General features: G+C 38.9%; 1 long non-coding RNA gene and 1 pseudogene across 1 annotated transcript; both read left to right on the top strand.

The window, feature by feature from the left end:
* The first annotated feature begins 5,722 nt into the window (after positions 1-5,722).
* On the top strand, positions 5,723-12,232 carry LOC124994346 (uncharacterized). Its single transcript, XR_007110465.1, has 4 exons — positions 5,723-5,855; positions 7,490-7,584; positions 10,650-10,777; positions 12,169-12,232. It is a non-coding gene; the product is annotated as an uncharacterized LOC124994346 (long non-coding RNA).
* A 1,783-nt stretch (positions 12,233-14,015) lies between these two features.
* LOC124994627 (40S ribosomal protein S27-like) lies at positions 14,016-14,167 on the top strand (annotated as a pseudogene).
* The last annotated feature ends 6,418 nt before the right edge of the window (positions 14,168-20,585 follow it).

The raw sequence follows: 20,585 nt of genomic DNA, 5'->3' as shown, positions 1-20,585 counted from the left end.
GAGCTGAGAACAAAACAAGTGATAAACAAGTGAAAAAACAAAGGCCCACCCCTCCTGGAGTTTACATTCCAGTCCAGGGATCAGCACATTGTAGCTGGTTGTTCTGTTTTCAAAAACAATATGATTGAACAGAGCCATGTTCATTTGGTTGTGCAGCAATAGCAGTTTTTGTGCTACAAACGACCCATAAAATTGAAGAACTTATGATTTGGTCCTTTACAAGAAGTCTGCTGACCCCTGTTATAGTCTATGGTCCACAATTCCCTGGTCTCCCCACCCTCGCCTCCACCCTTCTATCACCCCTCACAAGTCATTCCCCTCTTATTTATGGTTTTACAGCATTTGTGTGTAAAAGTGTTGTGTCATTACACTCTAAAACCTTGCCAAGGAGAACTGTATCATTATGTTACCACCTACGACTCCTTCCCTCCCCCATTACATGTAGCACACCAAATAAAGAGTACACAGAAATTCACCTGCAGGATTTTTGTAACATCTGTTACATTATAGTGGACAACATCAACCCTTTGCTCTTGTTTGTTTTTAGACAAAAGAGGTCATTACCATTCTTGGAGGATGGCCTACCTCCTTATACACACACAAGGTACTGCTTTTTAAAACTCCATGTGCCCAGTTCTACAATTTAGGATTGGGGTGTTCACAGTATATTTTAATCTTTCTATCCCAACAGAATGACATAGTGAAAGTGCTCTAGTTTTTTGAATTCTCCATTAGACCAAACAGTTTCTGAGAATGGACACACATCTGTATCGCTAGCCATTCTGCACCAACAAGCAGTTTTTTTAAGTCAAAATTATAGATATATTTATATGCACATGTGTATCTGTACATGCATACATATATTCCCTAGGTCAGTCTGTGAAGAAGGCCTGGGAGCAATGATAGCCTGAAAGCAATTAGCATTCAAATCACCCAGATACTGCTTTGTAAAAACCATTCTCCACTGACTCCAGGTCAGTCAGGGCAGGTATAAAATGAGTCCAGAACTTCTTGCTGTGCCAAGGAAATATCAAAGAATGAAGGGATAAGTCAAGATAATGAGAGAGGAAGGGAGGAACTCAACTTGTCAGGTCTCCCACTGACTAAATCAGGAATATTAGTAGCATCAAGATAAAGAATAATAATCATGCATTACAACTGAATGCTATTGAATATAAAGTACAAAACCATAAGTCTATACAGTAAATAAGAGGAAATGAATGAAGGTTTTTCCTATTAGTAGGAATTCAAACAATAAGATGATATAATAATGTCAAAGAATCTCCCCTCATAATACTAACCAAGTACATAGAAGAAAATAGGAACATTATGGTGAGTTTGGCAGACAGCAACCTGACCAGTGATCAATCTTAACAATACCTGGAGTGAGAAGGGACTAGAAATACCAGGCTGCACAAGACTGAACAGACACGATGTGGTGGTCAGTCACCTACATAACGACCATGGGTGGGTGACGAGCGGCACTCAGAACACTTCCTGCCCTCTTTCTTTTTTTTTTTTTTTTTTTTTCCTTTCGGTACTGGGGATTGAACTCAGGACCTTGAGCTTGTGAGGCAAGCACTCTACCAGCTGAGCTATCTCCCCAGTCCTTCCTGCCCTCTTTCTGAAGCTACACTTCCCCTTGGATGCTGTCAGACAATGACTGAGTGATCATACAGGAGAGGGACCTTCTTTCTGGAAAGTAATGCTGAAGGAGATAGGGATAAAGGATCATCATGTTTCCAAAAACCAGTCATGAAAAACCAACACAACAGAGACACAGTAACAAGAGCAAATGCAGTGAAATACTGACTGAGAAATACCGACAGTTACGGAATCTAGGTGAAAGGGTTATGTTCATATGGGTTTAAAATTGAAATTATTTCAAAGTAAATTATTAATCTGAAAAACTCTCCAAGAGGGTAAGGAATTTCTCTCATGATTATAGGATATCTGCACATCTACTAGAATGGGTGATTTTTTAAAAATATTTTATTTGTTCTAATTTGTTGTACATGACGGTAGAATGCATTTATACATTTTGATGGATCATACATAAATGGAGTGTAATCTCTCATTTTTCTGATTATACGTAATATAGGACCACATTGGTCATGCAGTCATATATGTACAGGAGGTAATAATGTCTGTTTCACTCTACTATCCTTCCTGCCCCCATACCCTTTCCTCTCCCTTCACTCCCCTCTACTTTATATCAGGTAACTAACTATTCTTCCCTATCCACCCCACCCCTTACTGTGAATTAGCATCCGAATATCAGAGAAAACATTTATTTGGTCTTTGGTTTTTTGGTTCAGCTTATTTCTGTTTAGCACGATATTCTCTAACTCCATTCATTTACCAGAAAATGCCATAATTTCAGATAATTTTTTTAATAGATCTTCAGCATTGGTGAGGGAAAGTTCAAGTGCTGGGTATGGAGACAAAGTAACCATAAGAGAGTTTTCATAAGGTAGGAACATTTTTTGAATTCTCATGATCAAATTTGTTCCATCTTCTGACAAAAGGAAAGGAAGAACAAAAATTTTAAAGTCAAGGTCTTTAACTTTTTGGAATATAGTTGACAATGTAAATGGTGATGGTGCTATCAAACACGAATCAAAAATAAGAAAATAAGACTAAGTCTTTACATACCCTAGAGACTATGTGAAGCCAGCAGACAGGAGAAAGATCAAAAACACTGCAGCCAGAAAAGGGTAACTTTTCTCATGGATCCTTCAATCAGAAATGGGAGTAAGCAAGAATACCAATTCTTACTATCCTTTTAACTGTAAATACTGAAAGAACTGTAAGATTTAACTGCAATTTTATGAGCCCAGGAAAGCACGAGAGGATGACCTCCTCCTTTGCTGAAATGTACACCATGGAGTCATAAAATGTCGTGAAGTTTTGAGTTCATGAGACATTTAGGGTATCAAGTCACTAATTGAAAAGATAAGCAAGAAGAGCTGTTAGTGGTGGAGCACTTGCCCAGCATGTGCAAAGCTCTGGGTTCAATTCTCAACACCACACACACACACACACACACACACACACACACACACAGAATATAACCTATATCTTTATTCAGTGGTGAGCACCACGCTTAGTAGGCTAGAGGCCCAGGGTTCCATCCATGGCACCAAAAATAAAAAAATCAAGGCAAACGTACCCTCATACCCTATGCTTTTTGCTTCTGTTCAAACTGCACATCTTCAGATCACATTACCTTCCACCTCTTTCAGCACAAAATCTGAGGAAACCAACATTTTCTTGATTATCTTTCACAAAAGGTTTGTCAGCTTTTCATAAGTGAATTCTATCTAATTTTGCAGCACAAGCCTTCCATCCACCAATCCTCCCCTTTTCTTCTGATCAGAATTGCTTAACCAACACAAGAAAGAGACAAGGACGAGGTAAGACAGCAGGTGTTGCTGCAGGAGAGAGTTCTAGCTCAGTGGAAGAGTGCTTGCCTAGCATGTGTGAGGCACTGGGTTCAATCCTTAGCACCACATAAAAATAAATAGATAAAAGATCACTACAACTAAAAAATATTTAAAAAAAACAATAAAAATTTTTATATTATATAATACGACTTAAAGTCCAATAGTAGTTTTTGCATTATACACTGTTTTGAATTCTGTCCTGTGTTTTTGTAAATGTTGATGTCATGTTAAAAACAGTTTGACAAGATGTGATTTCTGAATGTCACGGTGAAGAAATTCAATGAAGGGCAGGTAAACAGCAGGAGTAACTATGACACTTTTAAAAAGTGGACACAATACCTTTTTTTTTAAAATTTATTTTTATGTGGTGGTCAGGATCAAACCCAGTGATTCACACATGCTAGGCAAGTGCTCTACCTCTGATCTATGACCCCAGCCCACAACTATGACACTTTTAAGGTAACCAAATGCTATCATCTAATTAGTGGTGCATATGAATGGGCTGGGGGTGTACAGGTTAGTGATTAAGCGCCTCTGGTTTCAATCATTGGTACAAAAAAAGAGAGACAGAATAAAATTGTTTTTCCACCACAGCTGTCTTATATATCTGTAGATCTGTAGTATACCTGGCAACTCACCCTAAATAAGGCTTTATAATGGATTTTGTATTATTTCTGTTATAGGAAAATAAAAGCTCTAGCTGGTATAAAAATAATACAAGTTTCCTGTGGACACTACCTCTCCCTGGCATTATCAAAAGGTAAAAATCATATTTTAGAACTCTGAGTGTCATTAGGAAATAGTTTTCTGATTGATAACTGTTGATGTCTAATGCATTAATGTTCATTTTAACACATTTAAAAGTTTTTAACTTTCTAGATTTCAATAGATATGTTGTTCTTGATGGTCCAGTTTCTTTGTTCTTACTAAGCTCTAAATAGTGCCTCATTCATTTCTTACCATAAGCAGTAGTCCCTGCTTATATGATCTGACTGGCCAACTCCCTCAGAAATTAGTAGTGGCTTTACTTCCAGCCCTTGGCCCTTTATGTCGAATGGCTTGTCTGCACTGGTAAACCAAGACCAAGCATTTTTTTTAACCTAGATCAAAGAAAGAAAAGTCAAGATGTCAAAATTATAACCTCACATTTTGCCTACTAACCTCTCCCACACTCTGTCCATCCTCAATCCAAATTTTAAATATTTTTTAGTAGTAGATGGACACAATAACTTTATTTTATTCATTTGTTTTCATGTGGTGCTGAGGATCTAACCCAGCGCCTCCTACGTGCTAGGTGGGCCACAACCCCAACCCCTCAATTCAAGTTTCTGAAAGGAGAATGCTGGGGAGGAAAATCTTCTCCTCTACCCTCTTATGTTTAATGTCTGGGGGGGTTTGGATTAAATGAACAGAAGACAGATTAACAGAGAAAATGCACCCAATATTTGTTGTTCTTTTTGTACACAGGAGTTCCCAGAAAAATAATGAAACTGAAAAGAAGTGGTTAGACTCAGGGACCCATATACCACTTTAACAAAAGAAAGGGAGTTTGGGCTTCAAGGGAAAGAAGTTATGGGGAAGTGATTAGAAAATATGGGGAAACTAATGGAAGATAAAGGTTATTTCAATAATCTTTTTTGTACAGACTCATCTCCATGCCAGCACTCCATCACCAGGGATAAGAGTTGCTCTCCTCTCCACAGAGCAGAAAGGCAGACAGCTTCACTAGGGAAATTTAGATCCTGCTCTTATGCAGATGCGGGGAGGGCAGAGAACTCTTCCTGCATCTGTTGATTCTGATGCAGCTCAAATAATCCTTTTGACAGGATTGGGGATGAAGCTCAGGGGTAGAGTGCTTGCCTAGCATGCACAGGGCCCCAGATTCAATCTCTCTCATTGAGCTACAGCCCCAGCATGGAGGGTAGATTTTAAATACTCTCATCAAACAGAAAAAGTAACTATGTAAAGTAATTATTAATATTAGATGATCATGGCATTCATTTCACAATATGTATATAAATTAAAATAGACTGTTGAACACCTTAAATGTATGTGATTTTAATTTTTCAGTTACACCTCAATGAAGTTGGGGGGGGATTTGTAGGATTAAGGTAGTAGATTCAACTTGAATTTGGTATTCCAGTGTATGCAACTCTGAATTTCTTTTCTTTATTTTTATAGATGGCCAAGTGTTTTCATGGAGAAAGAACAGCCATGGGCAGTTGGGCCTGGGCAAGGAGTTCCCCTCCCAGGCCAACCCACAGAGGGTGAGGTCCCTGGAGGGCATCCCACTGGCTCAGGTGGCTGCTGGAGGGGCTCACAGCTTTGCCCTGTCACTCTGTGGGACTTCGTTTGGCTGGGGAAACAACAATGCTGGGCAGCTGGCCCTCAGTGGGAATAATGTCCCAGGTGAGGAAAGTTGCTGTTGCAAGCTGGACAAAGGGCAGGGGCAGTCTCAAAGGTTAAAACAGTGGTTCCCAAACTGTGTGACTCCTCAGGTCAGCTGGGGAGACATTTAGTTTCCTATTGCCAATAACTTGGTGCCTTAAAACAATACAAAGTTGTTATCTGGGATTTTGTTTGTTTGTTTGTTTTTGTTTTTGTTTTTCTTTGCAGTGCTGGGGACAGAACTCAGGGCCTGTGTGCGCTAGGCAAGCTCTCTATAGCTGAGCTGCAACCCCAGCCCTCCTAATTACTGTCTTACAGTTGGAGATCAGAAGACTGACACTGGGTCTCGTGAGCTAAAGTCAAGGCATAGGCAGGGCTGCCTTCCCTTTTGGGGGCTCTGGAGTTGGATTCCACTTCTCACCTTTTCCTGCTTCTAGAGTTCCTTTGCGTTAATTGACTCAGCCTTATTTACTCTTCAAAGAAAGTGATGGCTGATGAAGTTTTTCTTAAATCACATTACTCTGATAGTGACTCTTCTCCCTCCCTCTTCTTCCCAAGTGACCTTGGGATGCCACTGGGTCTACCTGAATCATTCAGGCTGATCTCCCTATTCTAAGGTCAATGAGTGAGCCATTTTAATTCTAACTGCTTCCTTAAGTCCCCTGTGCCAAGTAGCCTGACATTCAAGACTCTGGGATAAGAAAGCAGGAGACCAATGTTCTTGGCAAGGCCATTATTCTCTTTACCACAGGAGCCCTTTAGAAATTTTGACGCCCAGGCTAAACTCCATAGTTATGAAATCAGAATGTCTTGGGGTGAACTCCAGGCTTCAATCTTTGTTAAAGATCTCCCAGGGGATTACAATGTGCAGCAAAACTTGTAAACCACTGACTTAGTAGACTGTTAAAGTTAGGGGAAATAACCAGTCCTTGTATACAAAACTCTTGTAAATGGTAAAAACAAAACTCACCAAGAAGTCTGCTCCAGGAACTCGGTCCTCCCTGTTCAATTCTTTGCATTTGGTATATAACACTTAGCCCCTATTATGTGCCAGTACTGGGCCAAGTGCTTACATCTCATTTTATTTAACACTCTTAACATGTTGTTTCTCTTCTCATCTCAATTATTCTTAGCAATTTCCTGAACACTTATACTATGGCAGAAATGAGTAAAACATAATAACAGTATAATTAGAAATGAGTCTCAAAGTTTAACTTTCTAAGTCGATAGCTTCAGGCATTCCATAAGATTAAGCAGCTTCAGAATAAAGGACAGGTTTTATTTTTTTCCTAAATCGAGTTTTCACGGGATGTGGTGGCACATGCCTATAATTCCAGTGACTCAGGAGGCCGAGGTAAGAGGATCACTATTTCAAAACCAGCCTCTGCAACTGAGCGAGACCTGTTTCAAAATAAATAAAAAGGGCTGGGGATGTGGCTCAGTAGTTAAGCACCTGTGGGTTCAGTTACCAGTAACAATGAAATAAAAACAAAATAAAATTTATCTCTGTTTTATACTCCTGATTAAGCACTTTAAAAATTATGTTAATGAATTATAAGATAATATAAAAGGTATTATTAGGAATACAAATAGAAAGACTCATGAAATTCTGAATCTATTTCTTGAACTCTAGAAATTCTGCTTTCCTTCAACAGAGCAAAGCTATAAGCCTCGTTCAATTGGTGCACTGAAGAATCTAGGTGTGATTTACATCAGTTGTGGTGATGAGCATACTGCAGTGCTTACTCAGGTAATTTGCAATTTTTACAAATCCCAGATAAAGGTTAACAAAGTCCATGTTCTCAGTAATGCTGTAAGCAAGATGATGTAATCCAGGTTACTGTAACAGTATACCATTGACTGGGTGGCTTAAAAACTACAGAAATTTATTTCCCATGGTTTGGAAGCTGGGAAGTCCAAGATCAAGGTGCCAGTAGATTCATGTCTATTGAAGGCAAACTTCCTGGCTCATAAATGACCAAACTTTGGCTGTGTCCTCACATAGTGGAAGGGATGAGGGATCTCTCTTGGGTCCTCTTTTATAAGGGCACTAATCTCATTCATGATAGTTCTGCCTCCAGACTTAATCATCATCCAAAGACCTTGCCCCCTAAACCATGTTGGGGGTAGGATTTTAGCACATAAATTTTAAGGCATTAATGTTCAGATTGTAGCATAAGGTGTACTTCAATATCTAGATATATCTATTCAACACATAGATATCTCAAGAGGAGAAATGAAGCAAATATAAATCATGACATTTTCAAGACAGTATAAAAAAACTAACTTCAGCATTAGAAACTATGTTCAGATTTCTATTAAGTTACATTAATGTAGGAGCTAATCTTTTTAGCAATTATTCATTGATAGTGTAGTTCTTTTTTTGTTGTTGTTTGTTTGAATCCAGGGATTGAACCCAGAGGAACTTAACCACATAACCAGTCCTTTAATTTTTTTTTTTTTTTTTTTAAAAGCAGGGCATGGTGGCAAACATCTATAATTCCCTAGCAGCTTGGGAGGCTGAGAAAGGAGGATCAAAAGTTCAAAGAGGCCCTAAGCAACTCAGGAAGACCCTGTCTGTAAATAAAATATACAAAAGCCTGGGAATATGGCTCAGTGTTTTAAGATCCCCCGAGTTGAATCCCTGGTACAAAAAAAAAAAAAAAAAAACGTATTTTGAGACTGGGTCTTACTAAGATGTACAGGACCTTGCTAAGTTACTGAGTGTGGCTTTGAACTTCAGGTCCTGCTGCCTCAGCCTCCAAAGTTACTATGTTAACAGTAGTCACTGCATCCAGCAACAGTGTAGTGGTACAGAAAAAGTTATTAAGGAAGCTACCAAGTAATTTTTATAATTCTGAAGAGCTCACTTTACAGATTTTGTTCAGGTTCTTGCTTGGCTTAATTATGACCCAGTTTCAGGAATATTTTCCTCTAATTCTTGTCTAGCCATATAATGTATTCCAGTGGGTGTATTCTTCTCATAACCATAAGAAACAGACTTGAAAACCATTTATATACTTGAAAAGCTTGTTTAAAAACTGTATACTCCTCCCAGCGACTTGGGAGGCTGAGGCAGGAGGATCACCAGTTCAAAGTCAACCTCACGGCTTATCGAGGCCCTAAGTAACTTAATGAGAGAGAACCTGTTTCAAAATAAAAAAAATAAAAAGGGATAGGGATGTGACTCAGTGGTAAATCACCCCTGGGTTAACCAAACCAAACTAAACTATATACTCCAAATTTTTTTTATTTTATTTCTTGCAGTGCTGGGAATCAAACCAAAAACTTCTCACATACTGGGCAAGCACTCTACTACTGAGCTACATTCCTAGCCCACTAAGCAATTTCTATTTTCTGTTTTAAAAATGTCTTAAATTAGGAAACTTAATTGTTTGAATTATTCTTTTTTTATTTGTTCTTTTTAGTTATATGTGACAGGATTTGTTTTGATCTATTTATACAAGCAGGAACTGTATCTTATTCTAATTAGGATCCCAGTGAATTATATTATTCTTAGTTGACAGAGAAAGCTGGAGTTGCTTTCAATCACAGAATCATCTTTTGAAAGGAACTTTAAAAAAAAAGAAAAAAAGCCCAGATAAATAAACAACTCTGTACTTAAATGGTGGAGATACTCTTGAGCCTGTTAATTTATTCATCCATTCATTTAACAGATATTTATTAATTGCTTTCCATTGTTGTGAGAAACTACCTGAGAAAATCAACTTTAAATACAGAATGATCTAAGGCTGGTGATGTATAACTCACTGGTAGAATATTTGCCTGGCATGCTTAAAGCCCTGGGTTTGATCCCACTACTGGAAAAAAAAAAAAAAAAGAAGGAAGAGGAAGAGAAGGAGAAGGGAGGAGGAGGAGGGAGGGGGGGGAGAACAAGAAGGGAGGAAGAGGAGGGAGAAGGAAGGATGGGGGAGGGAGAAGGGAGAAAGGGAGAGAAGGAAGAGAAGGAGAAGAAGGAGGAAAAGAGGAAGGGTCAGAGACAAGATATAGCCTTCAACAGCACATCCCAATTAGATCCTATCTCCTAAGTTTCCACCATCTCCCAAAAGCCCATTAAATTATGAACACATCAGTGGATTTATCCACTGATGAGATTAGAGCCCTCATGACCAAATCACCTTCCAGAGGCCTCACCTTTGAACACTGCTGCACTGGGGACCAGGACTTCAGCATGTGAGATTTGGGGCAATATTTCAGAGCCAAATCATAATAAATGCCGAGTTCTTTTTTCTTTTCTAGATTTATTGGGACAGAATTGACAAAAGTTGTATAAATGTATGGTGTACAAAATGATGTTTTGATATATGTGTACACTGCTAAATGATTTTCACAATCGAGATAATTCATATAAGTCACCTTAGATAATTATCTTTTTTGTGGTGAGAATATTTACAATCTACTCTCAACAATTTTCAAGTATATAACCCATTAGTGTTAACCACAGTCACCATGCTGTACAATACATCTCCACAGTGCCTTGTTTTTAATGTGGTAAGTCTACTCTCACTATAAAGAAATAATAAAAGACCCCTTCCATTTATGTAGAGATTATATGTCACATATTGTTCTCATGTAAATTCTTATTTTTTCATTTTTTTATTAGAGCATTATAATTATATTTACTATTTGTGTTCATTTTTGACAAAGTAATACATGCCAGGAATTTTATTTCAATGGCCATTATCCCCCATTCCCTTTCCCCTCCCCACAAATTCTCTTATGAAAATTAATCTAGAGGCTTTTAGTTACTTATTTTAAAACATGAAATTAAGCTGGTTCCTCCTTTTACAACAGGATGGGTGAGTGTTTACATTTGGAGACAACAGCTCTGGACAGTTAGGACACAGCACCACTGCCAAGGCAAGAGGCCCACAACTTGTGGAAAGAATTGATGGCTTGGTTTCACAGATAGATTGTGGAAGGTAATAGGCTGGTTTTATTTTAAGTGTGGGTGGGGAATGTTATGTTTTATTAAAAACTACATAGAATCTTTTTTGCAGGGGAAGGGGTACTATGGATTGAAACGTAGGGCCTTTAACTACTGAACCACATCCCCAGATCTTTTTAATTTTTTTCTTTATGTTGAGACAGGGTCTTGCTAAGTTGCTTAGGGCTCACTAACTTGCTGAAGCTGGCTTTGAACTTGTCATCCTCCTGTCTCAGCCTCCTGAGTTGCTGGGATTATAGGTGTGCACCACCACACCCAGTTCATATAGAATTTTATCAACTTTTAAACTCTAAAATATGGGGCTGCTTTCCCCAGACCCTCCCCGCTTCCTGGTACTGGAGATTGATCTCAGGGGTGCTCTACATCTCCAACTCTTTTTATCTCCAGAAAGTGTCTCGCTAACTTGAGACACTGGTTTGAGCTGGGCTAGAATTTATGATCCTTCTGCCTCGACTTCTCCAGTTGCTGGGGTTATAGGCATGTGCCACTGGGTCTGGCTTGACTCCTTTTTTCTTTTAAATATTTTTTCAGTTGTCAATGGCAAAATGCCTTTATTTTATTTATTTATTTACATGTGGTGCTGAGAATTGAACCCACTGCTTCATACATGCTAGGCAAGCACTCTACCACTAAGTTCCAACCCCAGCCTCTTGACTCCTTTTTTATATATATATATATTTTTAGTTGTAGATGGACACAATGACTTTATTCGTGTGGTGCTGAGAATCAAACCCAGTGCCTCACACATGCTAGGCAAGCACTCTACCACTGAGTCACAACCCCAGCCCTGCTTTTTTTATAGAGCATTTTTTCCTAAAAATTTACCTTCTTCAAATAGTTTAATTTTTCAATTTTTTCATTTTTTTGTAGACATTTAATTTATTTAATAGGACATTATTAGAAGTCGGCTTCTAACAGACCACCTTACTAGAAACTGTGGGAGGGCACTGCTTGATAACAAAAGTGTGTTTGTTGTATGCTTGAGTTGATAAGACAAAATTAGTCTCATGCTTGTAGAATATGATGAACATTCACATATATATTCAGAATTTTGCATAACCTAATTATGAGGGCATTTTTGAGTAACTAACCCAATGTATTAAGAAAATAAAAATATTTGTATTTGAAGCACAAATGATAGAAGCCATAGAAAAGAGCTGTCAGTAATAATTTATCTTTAATGTTAGTATAAATTAATACTCACCACCTGTTTAGCTACACCACCTGGTGCCCTCTATACTGATATTGTGAAAAAGAAGCTGGGTACTTAGTAAAAGTCGTTCTGTGGTTTTGTATTGAAAAATGCCATCCTTCTCAAAAAACATGAGAACCTTGGCATTCACTGTCTTGTGTTCTCTCCTGAAGTTATCACACCCTTGTGTATGTCTACACCACTGGTCAGGTGGTATCTTTTGGTTGTGGACCAGGTTGCACAAACAACATGACCCATCGAGAAGCCACCACAGAGAACTTTAACATGAGCTGCCTGATTTCTGCAGATGGTATGAATTGTCCCACTGATTCATGATTCTGTTAGTGCCACACAAGAGGAAATAGTGTTCAGCCTCCTTCAAAGGAGCCCATAGAACTAAGGTTCCTTTAGTACCTTTATTTCAAATTTGTGCATTTGTTCCTCAGCAGTGATTCCTGGAATATTTAGTGATCATTCCTGAAAATGAAGATAATACAAAAGAAGATCCCAAATAGATTACTTATCAGAACAGTATACTTTTACATATCACACCTTTTCTAAAACACATGAATCTAGATTTACTATGCAAACACCTGGAAAGATATGTTTTTAATTAAAGTATATATGATATTTAATCTTAACAAAACTAATCTTTTATGCTATTTGTAGTGAAAATTTAGCACAGTATGTATTGTCCATAAATGAGTCAATGTGGCTTGGTTATACATCAGATTTATTGTTGACTGCTAACAACTCCAGGCATGTGTTTCTTATTTTCTTTTAGACTTTACGGATATTCATGTCAAATACATTTTTGCTGGAACATATGCCAACTTTGTGACAATTCATCAGGTACATAGTGTACTTTCTTTTAAACATTGTTTCTCCTCTAGATTTCAGAGCAATCTTTGAAGCATTGTATTATTCATACGTATTCAGATTTCTTACTAAAATAATGTCTTCTGTTAGGATACATCTGAAAAAGTATTATGTCATTCTCACTTCCTCATTTACCAAACTTTCTAACAGATTTGACCCGCAAACTCATATTTATTGCCTTTGTACTTTTTTTTTTTTTTTTTTTTTTTTTGGTATTGGGAATCAAACACAGGGGTGCTTTACCATTGAGCTACATCCTCTGCCTTTTTTTACTTTTTATTTATTTTTTGAGACAGGGTCTCACTATGTTGCCTAGGCTGACTTCAAACTTGCAAAACTCCTGTCTCAGCCTCCCATGTCACTGGGATACAAGCATGCACACCATGCCCAGTCCTTTGTACTTTTTATTAGTAAAAGTATTAATGATGGTAATAACAATAGATGAATATTAATAGTAGTTATGTGTCAGGCATCAACTAAAGTCCTCTAAATGGAACAACATGTGTAATGCTCAAATAATATCAACTGTCAGCAAATAATATCAACTGTTAGCTCCAGTTGATATTATTTGCTCCATTTTATAGATGAAAAACTGAGTCAAAGAAAGAGCATTGAAGGCAGAGGGAACTATACATAGAAAGGTTCGCAGGCAAGAATAACTTTGGTATGACAGAGAGAAGACCAGTGAGGCTGAAGATAATAAGAAAGAATGAAGAGTTGTATAAGATGAAGCCAGTTATATGAGAAAGTACCATTTTGAAATGTTGTAGAGGAGATCCAAAGACTTAGTTAGATGTCCAAAGCTGGAGCTCAGGGAGGATGCTGGCAGCAAAACATAGACACGGAAGCTATTGAACTGTAGGTGGTGGGGCTACGGCTATAGCTCAGTGGTAGAGCACTTGCTGGGACACGTGAGGCACTGGCTTCGCTCCTCAGCACCACATAAAAGCAAACAAATAAAATAAGGGTATTGTGTCCATCTACAATTAAAAAAATAAAAAGTATATAAAGCCAGGGGCCCAGATGAAAGATCACAAGGACTACATCATCAGTAACAACTGCCAGAAAATATGCCTCTTCTCTGTCCAGAAGAGAAGAGGAAACTGCAAGAAGCACCTGTGCAGAGCCCCAGTTCCTATTCATGGATGTGAAATGCCCAGGGTGTTATAAAACCACACCAGAGTCTTCAGCCATGCACAAATGGCAGTTTTGTGTGTTAGCTGCTCCACTGTCCACTGCCAACACCTGGGAGGAAAAGCAAGGCATACCGGATGCTCCTTCAGGAGACGGTAGCATCCTGGATCAAGATGAGTTGGAAATAATCCCAAAAAACACAATTCAAAAGAAAAGGAAAGACTGGGCATAGTGGTAGGTGCATCACCACAGCTACTCAGAAGGCTGACAGGCAAGGATCACCTGGACCTGGGAGATGGAGACCAGGAGTGTAGCAAGACCCTGTCTCAAAAAAAAAAAAAAAAAAAGGCCAAAAGAAAAGCAGAATAGAGAAAAGAAGAAAGGAAGCAAAGGAAAAAGAAACACCACCCAGTTAGAGAGAGAGAGAGCAGGTGCAAAATCAAAGTGGTCAATACTGTAAACATGACTGAGAGGTCAAGAATGAGTGGCACAGAGTTAAAACTGTGTTCCAGAGACAGAAGGAAACCTGACTGGGGTGCAGTGGACACAGAAGAGGAGAGGGGGGAAAACGAAAACAGAGACTTTGACAATTCTTTGTTGTTGTTGTTGTTCTTTTTAGTTAAATGTGACAGTAGAATCCATTTTGACACCGTTATAAAAGCATGGAATATATCTTGTTCTAATTCAGTTCCCAGCACCTCTCCTTCCCCTTCCCATCCCCTACAAGACTGTGACAAGTCTGAGAAGCTTTGATAGGAAGGGGAGTAAAGAACTATGTCCTAGGAGCAGAATTCAGAGCAGAAGTGAAGAATTTGAGCAGAAATAGTTACTTCTGTAATAAGGAAGGGTGCAGCTGAGGGCAGGGCGATGGTGGGCAGGGGATAGTTCTTGCCTGATCACTTCATTTTTCTCAGTGATGAACAAGGCAGTGTCTTCATCTGAATGTGAGAGAAGCAAAGTGTGTGGCAGGCTTAGGAGGAAAAGGAAGGAGTGCAATACTTGTCTCAGAGAGTGAGAAAATACAGATTCTCAGAAATGATTAGATAGTATCAAATGCCCTTTTGAAACTGGTGATTGCAGACTTCAAGTGCAATCACTCAGCACAGGCTGCCTGGACTTGATTTTGGAGTAATCCAGATTGAGGTTAACTACAAATGGAATTTTCCTAGTTAAGTGTGATAGGAAAGAAACGAAAGAGAGAAGTGACTGGAGTAAGGAAGAGAGGAAGGAAGACAGTGAACAAATCACAGGGTCAAAGGGTGGGAGACCCCAGAGTGTCAAGGAACCTGGGACCAGGTTTCCCTCAAAAAGAAATCAATCAGAAAGATGGTATTGGATGGTCACAGAAAGAGAATGTTTTCAATAGAAATTTCAAAGAGGATGATTATGAAGTCCAGCTTATCACTTATATATAGGGCTTTCAACCTGGGTGAGTTTGTATCCCAGGAATTATTTGGCAGTGTCGGAAGACATTTTAGGTTGTCATGACTCAGAGACAGGGTTGTGTTGATGTGAAGATCACTGAGGCTGGCATCTAGTGAGTATGGGCTATGAATGCTACTAAATATCCCACAGTGTATAGGACAGCCCTTCAGAACAAAATTATCTGAAACAGAGTATCAGTTGTGTCAGTTTAGAAACCCCGATCCAGAACATGGGGTGGCTGAGGCAGAGCAGAGGAAGAATGGAGCTGAGATTAAGAATTAAGATGCTTAAAATTCCAGCCACTCAGGAGCCTGAGGCAGGAGGATCATAAATTCAAAGCCAGTCTCAGCAACTTAGTGAGGACTTGAGCAACTCAGCAAGATCCTGTCTCTAAATAAAAAGAAAAAAGGGCTGGGGATGTTGTTCAGTGGTTAAGGACCCCTGCCTTCAATCCCCAGTATGAGGAGGAGGAGGAGGAGGAGGAGGAGGAGGAGGAGGAGGAGGAGGAGGAGGAGGAGGGGGAGACAACAATGACTTAGGAAGATAGATTGTGCTCATCAGTTTCGATGTTGCCAAGCATGAGGATAAGAAGAGTGGGCACAGGAAGGTGGTGGTGAGGAAACAGCTAGCAAGGTGCTCAAGTTTTTGTAAAAGAAGGGAGTCTGATGCCACACACTATCGCACTCCCCGCCCGCAGAGAGACACGACACCTGGTTCTTTTCAGCTCTTTATTGCGCGCGTCTACTTCCTCATAGTTCTTTCTTTGTTCTCCTCTTGAGGAAACTTACACTCCAATATATACAGTACTTGTAACCAATCAGCATTTTCGCACGAGGGGAGAGCATTAACAGATGCAGGCAGCGAAGGCAGGCATATAGTGGACCTGTACTGTCCATCAGGGGGCTTAGCCAATCCCTGGAACTTCCTCAAAATAATGTCAGTTGTTTGTGCAAAAGTTAACTGCTCTGGCTCACTGCCAGGCGCCATCTTAGCCTTGCCACACCTAGGGCCACGGGTCTGGCCGAACCCCGACAGTTCCCCCCTTTTCCTCTTTTTAAAAAAAAAAAGGAAAGCTCGGGACCGTGCCTGTCTTAGGCGGAGTTGTCAACCACCGTCCTTACCCGTCATCGGATAACTGCAGAGCATGCTACAGCTCCTGTCTTAGGTCGGTACGGTGGTCCCCTCCTTCCTTACCCGTCTGGCTAGCGATCCAGCATCGTGAGCCATACTTGTGGGGAACTGCCGGCCTCTAGGGCAGCCATGGCCTGATGGAAAATGATACGATCTCTAGCTTGATCTCGGCGCATGCACATGATAAAGCGTGTGAGGAAGACAACAGCAACAACCATGAACATACAAAAGGCTCCCATACCTGCCCATTGTTTTACAAAACTGAAAGAAGAGGATAGCCAACTTAGCACTTCGGACATAGGGCTACATTAACTCTAGTAGCATTGAGACTAACAATTTGAGATCTAAGAATAGCAGTAAGATTATCAAATGTATAAGACCAATTTGTTTGAAGCTGAGCAGACAAGATTCTAGACAAGTTTGCTGCATAGCTAAGGTTATGGTAAGCTACAGGTGTAACGCACAGTCCCGTCAGACGATAAAATACATCCCACGTTTAACAGTTCTTGTAAAATGTCCACTTTGTTCCTTGAAGCAAGTCCACTCGCTGGTTTACTAAAAGAATTCCTGCTTTTAAGTGTTGATCCACTGTCTGCTGAGTAGATAAGGCAGTAGCAGTCTGTTGAACCACCTTATTGATTGTGGCTGCAGATTGTACAGATGTAGTTAAGGCTACAGCTGCTGCAGTGGCAGCTGCCGCTGATGCAACTATAGCGGTAATGACTGCTGCGGTGATTCCAAAGTCCCTCTTATTTCTGGAAAGCAATACTGGCAATTTATCATCTGTAACAGAGACTGGCATAGGCAAGAAGGTAGGAACACACATTAAGTCTGCCAGCAGGAACCTAGAAGCATTTTAACATTGAGAGATAGCACAAATCTGAAGTACAATTGAGAGAAGCAGTTGTTTTGTTACATAGTTGAACTGTTCCTCCTAAGAGACTAAAAAGAGGTAGTAAGTTAGTTTATTTCGTGGAAACACACAACTGAGCCGCAGCTCCAGTAAAGCACCGGGTTACCCTTATTACCCAGAGTTTAAAAAAAAACCCCAAACAAAGAGACAAAGAGAATGTTTATCTTTAGGGGACCTGAAGGTCTCCTCTATTCCCCCTTTTTGTTTATAAAGAGTATTTTTGAGGGTGAGATGTGTATGTTTGACAATACTTTGTTTTTGTGGGTTATAAGGTACATTTGTGGTTAGAGTTATTTTAATTTTAGTGAGGAATAGGTTCTTACCAATTTTAGTTTTTAAAGAAAAATTTAGACTTTATAACGTAGTACAATCTTTAACAGTTGCTTAACCCATAATTGTATAAACCCCTATTTTTAAGACAATTGTTTTAAAGAATAAAACTTAAGAGACACAAAGTTAAGAATGAATTGGTGTTTTAAGAAAACTTTGTTATTTACCATGTCATTTTACCATATAGATTAAACTTTGGCTTATATCAACACATTAGTATTTCACCTTAGGAAAAACCTTTAATAGCTTTAGCTGTTTTACATACACACAACCAACTTAGTTACACACAGACTTGTTGAAACTTGCCCTTTGTTACACACAGACTTTCTTATCTGGAAACATTTTCTTTTACCTTTTACTAAATACATTTTTATATCCAGAACCCTTTATTTATTTATTTATTATTATTATTTTTTTTTTATCTGTTGACACCTTTTTGTTCACATTTTGAAACAACTCTTATGAAATTTCTGAATTTAGATAAATCACCCTATTTTAATAAGATTAAATATTTTGTTGTTTATAGTACTCTTAATTGAAACAGTTGAAACTTTTGGGACCCTTTATATATAGAATTCTACTTGTTAGGACATAACTCTTAGTAACCTTGTTTTTAGTTTAGTGATGACACAAAGCAAGTTTAAACCCTTTTATTTACCATCCTATGAGAACACCAATAAGGTTTAAGTATGATACCCCATGGAATTTGAGGAGTTAAGAGTACCTGATGTTATTTAACAATTAGCATTTTAACTTTGTAAATTAACCAGACGTCTCTACAAACACATTTGAGTAATCCCATACATGTTACCTCCAATTTATTTATTTTATAAAAACCAAGATATCAGACAAGTGTCCTGAACAGGATCCGTTGCCTCTTTCCTGCTGAAGAAAAGTCCTAGAAGCAATTGATATTAGACATTGTTTAACATTAACATTTCATAGTTTGACCACCTGGAGACTTGCAAGTTATTTTAAGACATTTTACTTTCATTAGTTACCCAATTTAAATTGAACCTTTTTAAATCACGTGAATAAAAGTATTGGGATCCATTTTAAATTTTAATTTTAAGAGCGCTCAGTTTTGACAAAACATGACATTAGACAGCACGACATACAGATAACATAAAATCAAAGGCCTTGTAACTTTATAGGTAAATGTTCATTGCAATGAAACAGCTGTTTTAAAAACTTCAGTTGAATAAAAATAGAACTGATCAAAAATAAAAATCATTAACCTAGGTATGTAGGATCAAAATTATGAGCTCAAAAATACAGCATTAAAGAAAAAACAAAACAAAACAAGAATCCTGAAGAATAAGTTAGTTTGTGTAGCGGCCCAGGAATTTAAACGGACACTTTTTTTCTTCTTTTCTTCTTATCTTTAGGTTACCCCCCTTTTCTCCTTGAGACGCTGTAGTTACATTCCAATGTGGCAGGGGGAGGGAGGATCACCCAGGACTTTTTAACCCTTTTTTACCTGGTGAGAATCAGGTTAGGTTTGAATGCAGAAAATCACAAAACATTATTTTTACTACTTTAAGGAATGGAGCTGCTGAGCTCTCTGCCTAGGGGGACCCTTCCCCTAAACTGATTTCCCTCTTTTAACAAGTTGTTCTTCACACCCACTTTCATTTTTATTTTGTTTGTCCCTGATCTTATTGACGCCCTTTTTGATGTTTTAGACCTTTTTTCTTACATTTTCTCCAAAACCTGACTGCCCTCAGTCAGAGGCTCCACAAAAGAGTGTTTTTTAACTATTGCCCACAGGTCTCGAGTCTTCACCGGTGTCAATGTCATCATTAATAGGGCGCTTAGACTGCATTGTTAGCTTCCCAAATGTCCTTTCTAGCTCCCCCCTGAAAATTCCTCTTTTGAATCTTCCCCTTCTGAGTTATTATTTCTTTCTGAGTTCTGAGAACAGAACCGTTTCTCTTTAATCTCTTCTAAAACCTGACTTCCCTCTTCCAGGGGTCCCTTTAGATTTTGTTTATCTTTATGTTGTAAGCAAGATTTAATCAGGGACCAACTGGCTAAAGTTCCAACAGGTAACAGCTTTTGTTTTTTTTTTTTTTTTGTTATGTGTAGATCCTCTCCCAGGTGCTTCCACTGAGGAATATATTTAACAACCCTTATCTAAAAACCACGGAGAGACCTTTTTTATGGTATCAAGGAATGCTCAAGCTGTTTCTGCCTTCAGAGGCATTCCGTGATTCCCCAACAACTCCCTAAGAGGCCGCGGCATTCCAGTCCCAGACGTTCTGTTCCTATGATTAAATCTTACAGCACTAAGAGCTCCAAGCACACAAACACGCCACACAACAAACACAAAAAATAACACACCACACACACAGTTGGTACCACTGATCTATCTATGTAGACTCAATTGTCTTCTGGGTTCTTTACCCTTCACTGCCGGCTACCAATGACGGACTCAAGGTCTAAATGAACTACCAATGACGGACTCAAGGTCTTTAAAATGAAATACAATGCGGACTCAAGGTCTTAATATGAAATACCAATGACGGACTCAAGGTCTTTAAATGAAATACCAATGACGGACTCAAGGTCTTAATATGAAATACCAATGACGGACTCAGGGTCATAAATGAAATACCAATGACGGACCCAAGGTCATAAATGAAAATAAATAATTACCTCTTACTTTATCTGTAGATTCCCGGGTTTTCGGCGCCACCTATCGCACTCCCGCCCGCAGAGAGACACGACACCTGGTTCTTTTCAGCTCTTTATTGCGCGCCGTCTACTTCCTCATAG

This window comes from Sciurus carolinensis, chromosome 10 (genome assembly GCF_902686445.1).
Source record: "Sciurus carolinensis chromosome 10, mSciCar1.2, whole genome shotgun sequence".
NCBI lineage: Eukaryota > Metazoa > Chordata > Mammalia > Rodentia > Sciuridae > Sciurus > Sciurus carolinensis.
This window is presented reverse-complemented; position numbering and strand designations above follow the sequence as displayed.